The 17,036-nt window shown below is 39.5% G+C and overlaps 2 pseudogenes; both read right to left on the bottom strand.

The window, feature by feature from the left end:
- Window positions 1-754: 754 nt before the first annotated feature.
- Window positions 755-6,487, bottom strand: LOC126395466 (major histocompatibility complex class I-related gene protein-like; annotated as a pseudogene).
- Window positions 6,488-10,373: 3,886 nt separating this feature from the next.
- LOC126395461 (major histocompatibility complex class I-related gene protein-like) lies at window positions 10,374-17,036 on the bottom strand (annotated as a pseudogene).

Below are 17,036 nucleotides of genomic sequence, written 5' to 3' on the forward strand. Positions count from 1 at the left end.
TCATACAATACCAACATACAAAAGAAGAGGTGGAACACAGTGAGAACAGAAAAACATATACAATCACAAAGCACCATATAACAGTATAAACAATTACAATTTCATCACATAGTAAATGGGGCTTTGAGAGGACTCCGGCTAAAGCCAGCAGAGATCCCCAAATCTATAAAAACGCTCATCTCAAAACAAAAGTAGAACAAAGGACTCATTTAACGGTATGTTATTGGCGTGATGGCAGAACTTTTCACTGCACATCTCAGCCTCTATACATAAGAGCCAAACTATAGCCATATCTAGATAGAGAACAAATACAATTAGTGTCACTATATAACACAAAGTAAACGTTTATCAGTCCTTGATGTAAACATTTTTTGAGTATCTGTGCCTCATAGAGTTTTTTCTCTAAATCACCTCATTAAAATTAACGGCCCTGAAACATTCTTTCCTCACTCATCTTTTCACTACATTGAATGAAGTGGGTGGACCTCAAATGGAACAAGGTTATGTCACATATTTCCTTACACCAATCAGGATTCAGCATCATTATCAGGTCTCATTAAACCACACCCACACAGTCCTGACAAAACAGATAAGATGAGTTTTTAAGTCACAGACTACTAATATAAAGGTTTGTGGTCTGAAGCTGATAATTGCAGGTGTTGTTTAACTGGAGATGTGAATAGTTTATGTCACAGCATTTATTGCTTTGTGTCCCATTTGAAGTAATTCACAGTGCCCAGGATGTGTCTGTAAATCAGGTCTCTGGATTCAGTTTCTCAGAGAGCTCAGAGCCGTTGTCAGGAGCTGTAATGAAAAACACACAGTTATTCCACTCATCCTGCACTGAACTGCTGTTAATAAACAGCTGATACAACCTGTTGAAGAGGCTGGTCGTTTAGAGTTCAGAATGATCTGTTGCATGTCATCAGCTCAGTGGCCAGAATAAAATACTGGCATTGTACAGTTCTGCAAATGACACACATATCTGAACATTTCATAAATATGATGTAGTTCAGATTAGTTTCTCGTCAGGAGCAGGAGGGGACGGCAGACGACTGTGGAAGACCAACAAAAGCAAGTATTTTTTAGCTAGAGGTCGGGACATTTCCAGCCATGTTTGTAGTGACCTAACAGAGTATTTTAAGCAAAATCATGATGTTTTCCTAACCCTAACCAAGTGTTTTTTGTGCCTAAACCACAATAAGCCACTGCATTGTTACAGTGATGTAAGATTAAAAACTAAAGAAAGATAAAGTTCACAAATAAAACATATCTGTGATTTGCAGAAATGTACAATGTCAACATTTATTTTGGTGATTTAGTTCATGTAAGACCAGATAAAAATATAATAAAAACAAGTTCTACTCACAACATTGAGGGCATTCAACTGAAGAGAAGAAGAAGAAGAAGGAGAAGAAGAGATGACGAATAATTTCAGTTGTCACTGTTGTAAATGCCAGAATTTAATTTCCCCCACTGTATCTGATCTCCCCTCTTACTCATTCTTCTTCTCACTTTCAATAAATGTACTTAACTGTTTCCCTGTAACATTATCCATCACAATGCTACAGTCTCTCTGTTGCTTCATAATTGGACTTGGGGCTTGTTTTACCTTTTTAACTTTAACTTTAAAAAAAACCTAAGCACTCTAATAATTAAATGAGAATATCTTTAGAGAATATAAAGTTTGGTCCCTCATGTTTCCTTTTTTTGTAAACTGTAAATACTAATACTAATCACCTAAGTAACTTTGCACTGTTTCCTCTCTTACCTTTCTTCTTTTTGTAAACAGCGAATCCAGTGGCAGCCATGAGGACAACAGCAAGAACAGCCACTGCAGCAGGGATGGTAATGGTCATGTCAGAAGGCTTCTCTGTTGAACAAAAAACACAGTAAGTCTCCGACCATAAAGACAAAGCAGGTTAAAACATCAGAAGTACAGAAGTACATCCATCCACCCATTTATTAATATCTACGGTACCCATATTCATCTAATTATGAGGTAATTACAAGTGATGTTGGTTTGTCCTGCAGTGGGTTACATGCATTGGTTTGAAAACAGAGAAAAAAAAGGATCGATGAATTCCAACTAATATGATGAAAACTAATGATGACAAAAGCCAAACCGACATAAAACCCCAATTTTGTTCAGAGCTCCACATTGATGAGCAGCATTGACACTGAAATTTGCACCTTTGGTCAACTGCACACCATCTTCACAGTGCTGAGGACAGATAGGAGAGTAAAAAATGGAGGAAGCTATCACAGCTATTACTGTAAGCAGTTCTATGAAAAGGCATAAACTGCAGTCAGTCCTAACTTATTATATGGTTAGCAACAGAGGTAGCTAGCCTGCTAACTGGCAGTTTAGGCTATTTGTCCATGTGGTGGCATGGACACAGGACACAAACAGTCCCATTCAGCACTAAAGAGGTGAACAATGAATGAGTCATGAACTGCAGGAAAACTCAAGTAAATGGATCTTTTTTACATATGTCATCTTTAGACATGTATTACCCCAGTTGGTCCTGATCACTGCTTTGTCCAGTTTGGTGATGATGTTATCCTTCACACCAGAGAGCTGAAACACACAGTCGTACCTCCTCCAGTCTTCAGGTGGGACTGATGAAAGGTTCAGGTCAACACTCATCTGGAAGGATCCATCATGGTTGGGGAGAATCTCTCCGAGAGCCACATTCTCATGAATCTCCTCTCCATCTTTCCTCCAGAACATCATGGCTCTGTCAGGGTAGAAACCTGTAGCGTGGCAGCTGACTGGAGAAGAGGGAGACTTCTGGAGGAGAGACACTGAGGGAAGGTCTGCAGAGAGAGGAATACAGACAATAGAAGGAGAGGGAGCGAGACGAAAAAAGGGTGTAGAGAAAGATGAGAAACAGCAAACGTGAAAGAAAAGAAAACAAGGGAAAATAAATATACAGAAATTAAATCTGGAGAAATCAACATAAGACATACAGAAAAAGAAGAGAGAGCGAAAGACATGATTGTTAGTTGAAAAACATCACAGTTGTGAGTGCAGTGAGTCTCAATGCTGATTCATGTCAATAGTAGTGGTAGAGAATTGTTGGAGACCATCATTAAACTGAGCAACATAAGTAACAATTGTAGCTGCTGTGCAGCAATAGGTCAGGGCCAGGCATTTTGGGGAGGAAGAAGAAGAAAAAAGGGTCCATCAGCACAACTTTCCAGAAAATAAATCAAACCAGGAACCCTCTTGCTGTGAGGCGACAGTGCTAACCACTACACCACCGTGCTGCCTCATTTAGTACGGTGAGGTCAAATTAAAAAAAAAAAAATTCTCATTACAACAAAGCAGTTAGTTATGGGGTCTAACATCATCACAGAATAAAATTGGTCACATTGGATCCACAAGAGTCTCAGCCTTCCAGTAATGTCCAGTCTATGTAATCCCAAGACTGTAGGGACCCCAGAAAAAGTGTAGAAAAAGTCAAATATATGTGGGTGAGAATAATACATGTGCATTGCATGTAAAGAACTGCATGGTTTCTGCCCAAATCTGTATGAGATTAGCATAATTCAGGACTTGAACTGACAAATCTGACACCAATGGCTAATTCTGGCCTAGTTGGGCTAACAGTGCTGGGAAACTCCTATGAATAAACAGTGTGTAAAGCCTAGTAGCTAAGCTAAACATACCTATGGATAAGTGCTCAGTAGAGGAGGAAGAAGAATAAAAACAAAAGAAGTAAGAGGATAATAAGGAAGAGGAAAAGGAAGAAGAGGAGGAAGACAAATAACAAATCCATGGGGATCCATCAGTAGAACTCTCCGGGCCAAAAATATTACTATCCTTGAAATATCTTTAAAATCACATGTTTCTAACCCACATAGCACAATGTCTGAGAAGGCAAAAGCATGTTTAATCTGCACCACCTGGGATTCACAGCTTTTAGGCATTAAAGGCAAGTTGTAAGCAAGTTAAGCTACTTCACCAGTGTAGAATTTAGATGTGGCTTCGGCTTTGCACCATGATACAGCCAACCACCAGGCTACAGCATAACACGTGTACATGTATTTACAGGCAGACTTTAAACTAGTGTCAAAAATTCAGTTATTGTGTGAAAATTCTGAGAATTGGCATACTTCATTTACCCAGACAGCAAAATATCGCCAATGTATTTAATGAACATTGGAGCTTTATTTAGTAAGAATTTGCACTAGCTGTTTACTAACTAGCTGAGAAAGTTTAGCATGGGACCTATGTGTCATGTTTGGTTTATTTTCATGCATGGGAAGTTAGATATCTTTGGAAGGAGAAGGAGAAGGAGGAGAATATTATCAAATTCAAGAGGGACCAGCAGCAGAGCTGCCCAGCCCCTAACAAGACCAAGCCATGCCAGCAGCTCTTTGAGGTTGTCCTGAGGTAGAGGGATGTTTTGAGCTATAAGCTGATCTCAGTATGTTAACAACAGTAATACCGGCATGTTGATGTTTTACGGATATAATAACATCTCAATTCAGCATGTTAGAATTCTAATATTTGTTAATTAGCACTACACCTATAGTACAGCTGAGGCTGATGTCAGTGTCATTAGTTGTGCAGGTATTTTTTCAGGCCATAAACCAAAGTATTGGATAACCAGATATTTTGATCTGATAATGGCTTTAGATTAAATTTTTTATGATTCATTCTCGGGGGAACCATGAATCTGTGCAACAAATTTCATGGCAATGCATCCAGTCTACCAAGGTAAAGGACCCACCAACTGACTGACTGACAGCCTGTCATTGCAGTTAAACTCTTGCTAAATGTGCAGTGGCTGTCACGGTCTCTACTGACTGGTGAGGGCTACATATAGTAGCCTATCTAACCTCCACAGAAAACAGTCAAGAAGAAGGTAATACCAGACTGATTGGATTGTTGTGTCCATGAAACTACATCAGGTCATGTGATCCTACCTGTTCTCAGCAGAAAGCTCTCTGCCAAAGGCCACATACGCCTTCAGGAACTCAGGTAACATCTGACTCAGGATCATCTCATTGTATTTTATTCTAGCTTTGTCAGCACCCCATCTCAGTTTGGTGATGACAGCCTGTGGTTTCGGATTAACCCATGTCAATGTCCTCAGGTCGAATGATAGGAAGTCTTCTCCATTATAACCATACTGATTAAAACCATTAACCTCTCCAGTCTCATCGTCCCACTCACAGCCAAACATCTGCTGTAAAATATGGATGCCTGAGAGACAGAGACTGTAATTAATAATGATGTACAGATGATAATATCTCCACTGGAAAGACGATCTTAAACATACTGAGTGATACAATGCTATTCTTCCATATCTTCTGATGTGCACATGATTCAAGAGCAAATAATCAGTGCACTTTTCTTTATATGAGAGATGAAACCCAATTTCTGTTTCACAGTTTAAAAGTTACAAGTTGCCTGTGCATGCATAAGACATGAAATACAAAAAAACATAAATACCATACCTCCACTTTGGTTGAAGCGTTGCTTCAAACTATCAATTGTAGCTTTCAAGAAGTTTGGCTTAATCTCAAAACACTCATGAGTTAACCGCTCAAAGTGCTGAGGATGGTTTTCATTAATCTTCTTTCCCTATTCCTGTTTTGGTTCTACTTTCATGATGTTGGTGTCGCAGTAAGCCACCAGAAGTTCATCAACCACTGCAGCACCCACAAACTCTGGGAAGTTTGGGACTCCAGAGGATCCAGTAAAGAAAAACTGCAGGGAGTGTTTCACTGCAGAACAAATGAGGTTTATACATTCAGTATAATATGTATATTTATATTAATTTATTTTAAATACACACACTACCACACTTATCATGAATTCAGTTTGATTTTGGTGAAACACATTGTCTAAATCTTGCCTTCTTTGTGGGTCTGGCTGTAAGACTCCACATAACATGCAATGTTGTCTTTTGTTTTTTAAAGATATGTTTTTGGGCATTTGCCTTTAATGGACAGGACAGGTAAGTTTGAAAGGGGAAGAGAGAGAAGAGGGGATGACATGCAGCAAAGGGCCACAGGCTGGACTTGAACCCAGGCCGCTGCGGCAACAGCCTTGTATATGGGTCACCTGCTCTACCCACTAAGCTACCAACGCCCCGACATGCAATGTTGTCTTGAGCTAGGCAGTACATGTGTTAATGTGGAAAGGCAACTGGCAAAATAATGTTGCAATGTAGAGACCAATGTTTACAGTTTTGCTATAAGTGTGTTAAATCGCAACTTATTGTAAAGCACTGAGTTGTGTTTACAGTTTTGCAAAAAGTGTGTTACAAAATTACAAACTGAATGTAAAGCAGAGAAAGGGCATTCAGTTTGGCACACTTTGTAAATACACTGGTGACAAATGTTCATGGTTTCAGAGACAGTGCTTCATAAATCACTGGTAGTGTTTAACCATTTAGAAAAAACTGTACAAAGGGATCTTAACTGATGAAGCGCGACAGAAGAGAAGCAACAAAAGTAACTTCTTCATCTTGTTTTAAGATGTTTGAGTAAAGCACCGAGCTGATTCAGCTGTTTGTCTTCTGTCAGATGTTTGTCTTCGGAGAGGGAGGTGGGAGTGTTTCTGTTTTGATCAGAGGTGGGCAGATGATTCAGAAGTTGAGAAACTTGTTTCACTCCTTGACTTAAGTCTTGAAGGGCTGCTGTAAGTTTTGCATTCACCAGATGTCACTGTGCTGCTGTGTCTGAAGCCCTGAAGCTTCATAAGGCTTCATCTGCCCATCAATAGCACTGACTCTACTAAATTAGGGACTGTACAAAATGTATTGAGGTGGAGAGGGGCCGTCCAGCATTAGTAATATTTTTTTTGGAACCCCCTTTGAAAAAAAACTTCAATACCCTCCCCTATTTCTTAAAACATTATATTTATAACAAACATGACAAAATGGTGAAAGTACAGCCTCTGAACTTTTCAATAAAGAGCTGTTAATTAAATGGTTACTAAAGCTTTGTGGCTACTGATGGACTTGTGCAGCACAATATTTTAACCCCACCACAGTTTCAATAAACAAATAAATTAACATGAAAAACATCAGGTGATCATAATTAAATGTATTAGATGATGTTACATGGCTACATGTGGTGGAGACATTTCATGCAGCTGTTACAAAGAGCAAACTAAGCACATATTAATACAGTCTTTAATACATTAAAATCCATTTCTCTCTGGTGTGCAGTAGCGAGAGAGAGAACCTTGAGCAGGATACATGTAGCCAGAGGTGGGCTTGGGTGCACCTACTGTATATACTACCTCAATAGGATATTATTGTTTTATGTGTGCTTGTACACATCATGTGTCGTAACCTCCACCCTAAATGACTGTGAATAAGCATGTTTTACCATGTATTTCACTCTCAACATTCGACGTGACACTTTGTTTCCATCTAAATGTATCCTACAAGCTCCTCAGAGGCAAAGTATCACAGGTTTGGAGATTTGCTCTAAAATGCTGAAAGCTTTTGTTAATATTGTCCTTGCATTGTTGACACGTCTCTTTGGGTTGGCTGTCAGGATAGACTGTCTGTATTTTAAAAGATAGGAGGTAAAGGGAATCAAGGCAAAACTAGACTTTCCAGAAATTATTGCATTTATTTTGTTATTTCAGCAATGGTAAAAACTCTGCAAGTCTTTGTGACAGCCCTACTTTGCTTGGATCCTTCTGTGCTACTCGCACTTTGGCAGCAATGAGGAAGAGAACAAGAACAGCTACTGCAGCAGTGATGGGGACAGTCATGTCACTGGGTTTCTCTGTTAAAAAAATTAAGACCTGTACTAATAAAGCAGGTCAGAAGTCCATCCATCCATCCATGAACTAAGACTAACTTGGAGTTGAGTTAATACAGTATACTCTATGATTTTTGAATTTTTTTCTTGTATCATTCTGTTGGATAAGTGATTGTCAGTTAGCTACGCACAGAATTTTATTGTTTCTTTAATCAGTACAGAGCAAAAGTACACCAAAGCCCTGTTCCTATCATTAGTGTCTTGAGCACAGGAATGATGTGGACAGTTTCCAATAAGTCTACAAAAAGATGGCACTTACAGGTCACACCCTATGATGGTATTCCTGAAATTTAAACTCACTTGAACACTGACAGCAAATCACTTGCAACAAGATCTGATTACTAAATTACACATGAATCAAACAAAATACCTATTGAAATTGTTTTATGTAGTTTTGCATTTTTTTTCAAGATGTCAATAAACATCCTACGAATGTTACCTTTCACTCAGTGAAACAGTACAATAATGTGTTGCGGTGGTATCCAGCTCTACAGGAGCCTGTAGGCCAAATCAAAATGACAAAGGGTTTAAACTTAAGACTTAAAATGTCTTTGTAACAGAAGAGGAGCAAGAGAAGTAAACACATCTTGTTTTGAAAGGACGTAGAGCTGGAGAGTGAAGTAGAGTCAGCTGATGTAAACTCTCCCTTCAGTCCAAATCTGTTTCCTAGGTTAATGTTTCATCTGGAGTGTGACGCATATTCTCAGGTGAACACGCCTCACACTCCAGATGAAAATAAGAAGGTAAGTCCTGTCAGTGTTAGAGTGAGTTCAAATTTCAGGAATACCATCATGAGGTGTGACCTGTCAGTGCTATCTATTAATAATTATTGGAAACTGGCCACATAATGCTCACTGTTCAAGACACAAATACTAATGATGGGAAAAAAAGCTTTGGTGTACTTTTAGTCTTTCCTGATTTAAGAAAAAATCATGCAAATCCACAACCTGAAAATCTCTTTGTCCCACAGCGAATCACTTCTTGAGGTCGTTCTCCACTGCATCTCCTGGGGTCCTAAACTTCCCAGAGGTGTATTTATTGAGCTGGTTAATGACTTTCATCTGGCAGATTTTTGCTCATTGCACAGGCGGGTGGTTTCCAGCACAGCCAGCACTGCCAGCACAACAGGCGCCTTCTCACTGCTCATCTGCACACTGTCCCCACACTGCAGTGACACAGACCAGGTTTGTAATCAGCAAGGTATCCCTCTAACTTTAAGTTTATTTCTTTCTTTATCATTCTAGTTTCAGTGTCTGCTTCACAAATCCAACACATAAAGGGTTTTAATGTATTATTACAGACACTCACTTTTAAGATGAAAGCCAGAATCATAGATTATATTGTATTAACTCAGCTAAGTCAGTCTTAGTTCACAGCAACTAACCCAATGAACAAAATGATGATTGATGGAAGGATGGATGGATGGACATCTTACCTGCTTTATTTGAACAGGTCTTAATTTTTGTTCAGCAGAGAAGCCCAATGACATGGCCGTCCCCATCCCTGCTGCGGTGGCTGTTCTTGCTGTCGTCCTCATGGCTGCCACTGAATTCATTGTTGACAAAAAGAAGTCATCTAAATTTGGATTTTCAGTTTACAAAAAGAATTTTGAGTGGTTACATTTTTACTTTAAAGCAATTTTAATTTTGTGTTGACTTGGGCATCCCCTGTTGAAAAAAATGGCAGCGTTTCCCGAAATGAAGACTACATCTCCCATGAGCACTACTGCCTCTTGCCATAAAGATCTTGATCTGGCCTGCATTTGTTTCGGAAGTGAATGAGAGAAAGATGAAACTTGTTTTTAACACTATTTATATTTTTTAAACATAGCTGTTTGCAGGTAATGTTTCTATTTATAGCTATGTGCGATTAATAACTGTAATATGACGATGGTGAAATTAAATAACCTTTGTTTTAGTACCGTTCATAGGTTACATTCAAGCCTACAACTTACAGATTTGATAATAGTAATTTTGTTAAAACATGTTCATAACTGTCTAGCAGGAAGAGGGCCAATTCAGGATCAGTTTTGAATCCTTTCATTTCCCACAGTTCTCGCCATCTGTTGAATGACTGACAGAGGTTTAATCATATTTTCATCTGTGGTCTTTACGTTTCTTATCTCTTTGCTGATCCTGCCCCAGTGACAGCCATAACCACAAAATTTAACATCAAAAAGAAAATTCTCTAAAGAAAAATGTCCTTATTAATTTTAACTGGCTAACAAACTTCTCACTATGAAGCTTTGCCAGGAAAATGTAAAATAGGGTCCTCTGGTCTGCGTGCCATAAATTATTTTGTTTGACTTGGCCCAGAGACAGACATTAAGAATAAAGAAAAAGACACTCTTCTCTCTGATGGTTCGGAAACAAGCATAAGTATTACACTGAGACTGTTTCATAGGTCAAATGAAGCTTAATTCATTTCATGAGGCATGGTTAATGGTTTTAATCAGTATGGTTATGATGAAGAAGACTTCATGTCATTCTGATACAAAAGGACTATAAACGAACAAATAAAAAACTTTCCATCAGACTTTTATTAGTTCATGAAAGGTCACAGTGAATCATGTCTGTATTAACAAGGGGGATGCAAGACTCAACGTCACACACACACACACACACACACACACACACACACAGAAAACAAAAAGAGAATATAAAGATGTATGTGTGTACACAAATCTCAGCAGTTCTACATTGTACAGACAGCTCAGTGATACGTGTGTTGGGTCTAAGACATTCTTTGATTAATATGCAAGCACTGAGAATTAGGAGTTTACTAAGAGTTTACAGGTGGGGTTCACTGCACAGTCTTCATTAGTGTGTTTCAAGAGTGGAAGCATCAAACAGAAGTCCAAGATGTGACAACTAAAGGGCTGGACTTCTTACTGATCACCATCAAAGACAGATAACTGCCTGGTCCCTAATGATATAAACCAGATAAGGCCCAAGACTAATAAATGTTTCAGAAAGAGTGTGCAGAAACTTCACAGCCACAGTAACTTCATTGGAGTCCTCCCCTTTTCACTGGAAGTCTGTCAAGACAAATTTGTAAATGGACAAACTAAGTAACTGACTATGTATTTGAGACATTATTGATGTTCATTATAAAAAAGCAAAAAAAAAAAAAAAAATCAGTTTCTGGACTGTACTTAAGTGTAATTTTGAGTATTTTTTTTGCATCTGCGCTGGCAATAGCCAAAGCCAGAGGCATTATTATATATATATTTACTTTATTATTTACTTACAAACAATTTTAAAAGCTCCTATAGAGGCTGTTATGCCAATGTTTACGAAGTCCAGATGTATATCGAAAGCAGCTTTGCTTAGGGCTAGTTAGAGCCTCTATAATAGCGTTCTTGGACTTGCCCAGACGAGACATGAATTTATACATCAGTTGTCTTAGTAGAGCTCCAAGACTAGGAACACCACAGTTCACAAACAGCTGGCTTGCACTGTGCCACCTGGGGACACCAAGTAAAAGTCTCATGGCATCATTGAAAGCCACAGCGATCTTAAGCATGCTACTGTTGTTATATCGCCACCACAGATGTGCAGTATACATAGTAGTGCAGTAGGCCCTGAGCAGAGAACATTTAACACTGCAAGAGCACATACTAAATTTACGCAGCAACAAGTTTGCTTGGCCATATAATTTGCAGCACTGTCTATACATGTCTCTATCATCATTCAGTTCATCAGATATGTAATGTCCAAGATATTTTGTTTCTTTATACACCTTAAGAATATCTCCACTCAAGCGAAAAACAGGGAAAATTAATCTCCTGTCCTCCCTGCTCTTGACAGTCATGATGTTACTTTTCTTTGCATTAAATTTAATATCAAAATCTTTACCATACTGGGAACAAACGTGTAGTAATTGCTGCAAACCTGCAGTGTATGGGCTGAATACTACCAGGTCATCAGCATACATGAGGTGATTGACTACAGAGTTTCCAACTAGACATCCGGTCTTACACCCATTTAACAATCTGGATAAATCATCCATGTATACATTAAATAAATAGGGAGACAGTATTCCACCTTGACGCACTCCATTTTGAACATGAAAAGGAGTTGATAGAACCTTGCCCCATTTGACACACACTGTTTGGTTTGCATACCAGAAGACTAGAATTCTAATAATATAAGAGGGGGCACCTCTACAAAGCAACTTCCTAAATCATTTTTCATGATTAATTCTATCGAATGCTTTGGTTGCATCAATAAAACAGAGGAATACTGATGAATGTTGGCTTTCATACCTTGCAATAATTTCTTTCAATGCAAACATACACATATCTGTGGCATGGTCTTTTTTTAAAGCCAAATTGATTGTTTGATGTTAAAACAAACAATGCCAGCCTACTCAGCAAAACCCTCTCAAGCACTTTAGATAGAATACTTGCCAGAGCAAGTGGGCAATAGTTGTCCATACTATTTAACTTTGCAGCCTTGTCCTTTAGGACTTGGACTAATACTACATGTGTCAGGGAATCAGGTAAGACACCATGACGTAGGAGACCAGTGAAACATATAGCCAGCAGCACAGAAAGCCTATGGCTGGCATATTTCATATGTTCTGCGGCGATGTCATCAAGGCCACAAGCCTTGTTACTGTCCAGCTTTGAGATAGCATAACCAATATCAGATGCACTGATCAATATATTTTCAGGATCTTCCACATGATCGATTTTTTTATTTTTAGGTTGTCCGTCTGTCTGTGGCCTCCGTCTGTCCCATTCACATGAACACAAATCTCAAGAATGCCTTGAGGGAATTGTTTTATCTCAACTAAAGGATGAAATAATTAGAATTTGGTGGTCAAAGGTCAAAGGTCAAAGGTCAAAGGTCAAGGTCACTGTGACCTCACAAAATGTTTTTTTGGCCATAAAGAATCCATACTCCTCTGGCAAAATTTCACACAAATGTCTAAAATGAATAAAATGATTGAATGATGACGTGCAATATCCACAATGTCAACGGTCAGCTTCACTGTGACATCATGATTTTCAGCAAAAACACTTTTCTGGCCATAATTCAACGTCATATCTCAGGAACAGAAGAGGAAACATTTAGTCAGATACAGAGTTGGTGACACTAATCTAGGGTGTTCATCTTGAAACTGTGCTGATTGTATTGATTTGCTGCTGGGCTGACAATATGTGTAAAGCATCGATGTTTTATAATTTGTATCTTCTCGACAGTAGCATCCTTATTTGAAGCATTGTCTGCTGTCATGGCTACATATGAGTCTGAGCAGACATGGATGTAAACTGTAGCTGCAGCTTAACTGGTTCATGGAGGCATGCAATCACGAGGCTGTAATTCTGGTTATTTCATGCTGCTTTTTACTTTATCCTGAGTATTTGGAGGCAATATTTCCCAGTACTTCCCTGTATATAAAGCAACAAACATATAGCCCCACCTGTACTCATACATTACAGGGGAATTTTTTCTTAAGGAGGAGTAGCCTACTTTTATTTTTGATATTTTAAATACATTTTTCTGATAATACATCTGGACTACTTCTTAAGTAGGATTTTGAATGGAGGAGTATTTTCACATTGCTGTATTGGTATTATTACTGACCAGGAAAAATCTTTGTCATGTAGAATGTTTTGTGGGTTATGAAACTTGTACATTATGTCATGTGCACAGCATAGCTGAAACAATGATGTACTCACTGTCATCAGTTAGGGCTAAAGTGTTGTCCAACTGAGGTGAAGAGTCTAAAGTTAGAAATAGAAAATTAAGTGAAATTTAACTTTAAAGTATTTAGTAATCATATGTGAGACAGAACTGGACATCAGTGGTTGATTACAGTACAAATGATTACAAGCAAATGGTAGCAGACACATGAAATTCTTATCAGTAAAACAGATCCTTTTTTTTTCCTATAAAGGAAAACTTACTGTTTGCAGGTCTGAATCCTGAAATACAGATGAGAGATTACAGTATTAAATGTTAAAAAAAAAAAAAGAAAACGATTTTATGAGAGGAAACAAAGAACACTTTTGCATGTTTTACAGAATTCCTCCAAAATTTCATAGATTTCTGCTTTGAATATAAAGCAGGACTGCAGCTCTGATACAATATATAATGCAGTACATCTGTTGAGGACTTTGACTGTGTTCTGTTGGCAGCAAAACTACTGACCATCAGCCAGCTCACACTTCTATCCCTTCAGAGTAAAAATAACAAGGCTTGAAATACTTTTTTTCTGCATATGCACATGGTATTTTGAGCTGTTAAAATGTTATTTGACACTTTCCTCTTGAGTTAAATCCACATGTTGAATCAAACAGTGAGTGAATATGGCTTCACTCACCATGATGGTTCCTTCTCCAGATGAAGAGTCCAGTGATGCAGAGTGTCAGCAGCAGCAGTCCTACAACAACTCCAATAACAGGACCAGCAGGAAACTGTGAGGGAGAAACTGGAACCACAACAGAACATTCACACTTTGTCTCTACTACTGGATGGACCTGATGTTGAAACCACTTACCCAAGTTGGTCCTGATCACTGCTTTGTCCAGTTTGGTGATGATGTCATCCTTCACACCAGAGAGATGAAACACACAGTCGTACCTCCTCCAGTCTTCAAGTGTGACTGATGAAAGGTTCAGGTCAACACTCATCTGGAAGGATCCATCATGGTTGGGGAGGATCTCTCCGATGTCCACGTCCTCATGAATCTTCTCTCCATCTTTCCTCCAGAACATCATGGCTCTGTTAGGGTAGAAACCTGTAGCGTGGCAGCTGACTGGAGAGGAGGGAGACTTCTGGAGGAGAGACACTGAGGGAAGGTCTGCAGAGAGAGAGTCAGAGGAAGTACACTACAGCATGAAACTACAGATGGTACTGTTATGAACTCAAGCCACACTGGATAATTTATAAAGTAGCAACATGCTAGCAACTTCTCTCCCAGGTAAATGCACAATCAACAGTCCTATGTATCTTATGAGCTGTAAAAATGTTATGACAGTGCTACATAACAATTCATTTGCTACACAACTTTCACATTGTCTGTATATCAGGCAGAGAGGGGAACTACATCACCACGGAAGAAACTCACTACAGTCAATTAGAAAGGTTCTGATATTTTTTATAGGTTACAGTATAGCAGTGAATCACAGTGTCATTGTTCAGTAGAACTATTTCAATTTTAAAACACTGAAACACTGGGAGCTTACCTCAGCCATGCCATCTGTGTACTGGCCATTGCAGCTTTGGTAAAAAGTAATGTATAACCAAAACTGTCAATCTCTAAATCAAATCTTAGTACCACGGAAAACGACCAAAAAGAAAGTAATATCAGACTGATTGGAGTGATAACACAATGTCAGTTCAGTCTGAGCAGTCTATATCAACACTGTTGTGTCCATGAAACAACATCAGATCATGTGATCCTACCTGTTCTCAGCAGAACGCTGTTGCCATAGGATACATATATCTTCAGCAAAGAAGGGCACATCTCAGCGAGGTTATTCTCATCCATATCTAAAACTTCGTATGTGGAGGCATCCGATGTAATTTCAGTGGTGACAGCCTGTGGTTTCGGAGCAATCGATGTCCGTGTCTTCGGGTCGAATGACATTAAGTCTTCTCCATCATAACCATACTGAGCAAAACCGTTAACCTCTCCAGTCTCATCGTCCCACTCACAACCATACCTCTGCTGCAAAGTGTGAATACCTGAGAGACAGAGACTGTAATTAACAATGATGTACAGATGATATCTCCAGTGGAAAGATGACCTGTAACATATTGGGCTCTAGTTTCCCGGCGCAGCGCAGGGTGGCGCAGGGTGGCGAACCCCGCGCAGAGCTAGTTTTGAGCAACGCAACCCGAGGCGCGCTCAGTTTGGTAGTTTGGCAGACCGAGGTGCGCTGAGATGGGTGTGGCAGCGCAGCAGGGGGAGGTGTCGACAGATCCAGCTTGGCGCAGTGAGAGTTCACATCCCTCTCAGCCAACCACAAACAGCCACAGCATCAGATAGGGAGTATATATTCAGCTTCTGTCATCTTAGAAAGTCAAAAGAAAAGAAGCAGAGTGAGACTGCGAGAGAGAAAGAGAGAGCGCCACGAGAGAAACGCAACATTGATTTACAATTGTGGTGACCTCCTCCCAGGCTACCTTTGCATCATATTCGGACACTGCGAGCAGACCTTTCCAGACCAAAACATCAGTTTCCTCCTGGGAGAAGTTTGGCCGTCTGACGCTGCTGCTCTCTTCTGCCATGGCGAATTGAGTAAAGTCTCAATACACATTCGCGCGGTGCATTTAAGGGCGAGGAGAGGGGCTCATTTGATTGGTGTGATGTGTGTAAAAACCCACTCCACTCCTCCTTCTTTCCGACTTGCGCAGGTAGGAGGGACGGAGGTGGGAAAGAGGAGTAGCTGCGCTAGGGCGCACGGTGTGCCAAACTTACAAAATCCGCCTGGCCACACCCAGTTGGCGAAGCGCAGGTGCGCTACGCCTCCGCCGCGCCCGGTCTGCGTAACTAGAGCCCATTGTGTGATGCACTGCTTTTCTCCCAGCCCTGTGGTTTGTTCAGGGATCAAAAAGCAAATAATCAGCACAGTTTTTCTTTGTGTAAAAGATGAAACCCAATTTCTATATAACAATTTAAAGGTTACAATGGTAACCTTTGTTCTATGAATTAATGGGTGATTGCCAGTGGCAGTCAACAAAGTGATTATGTCTTCTTGCATTCATCAAACATCAAACTCTTATTTCAACAGTAAAACCTGTTTGACACCTACAGTCTCAGATACAGTTAAATGCTGCCTGTAATGTGCACACATGAACACATGCACATGTTCATGTTTGCCAAATAACAAACCAGGATGCAGACCATTTTAGCCATAAAAAGTGAAATACAACCTAAAGAAATGATGTAGCCTACCTCCAGTTTGGTTCAGGTCCTGCTTCAAACGGAAGATCCTGGCTTTAAACCAGTATGGCAGATACACAAGACACATTTCAGTGTAGTGCTCCACGTACTCAGGAAAATGTCGAAAGAATTTTTTCACCCAGTCCTGTTTCGGTTCTACTATCTTTTCATTGGTGTCACAGTAAGCCACCAAAATGTCATCAACCACTGCAGCACTCACAAAGTCTGGGAAGTTTGGGACTCCAGAAGATGCAGTTAACAAATACTCCAGGGAGTGTTTCACTGCAGAACAAACAAGGTTCACACATTTAGTTTAAATATACACACATCATCAT

This window comes from Epinephelus moara, chromosome 9 (assembly GCF_006386435.1).
Source record: "Epinephelus moara isolate mb chromosome 9, YSFRI_EMoa_1.0, whole genome shotgun sequence".
NCBI classification, from domain to species: domain Eukaryota; kingdom Metazoa; phylum Chordata; class Actinopteri; order Perciformes; family Serranidae; genus Epinephelus; species Epinephelus moara.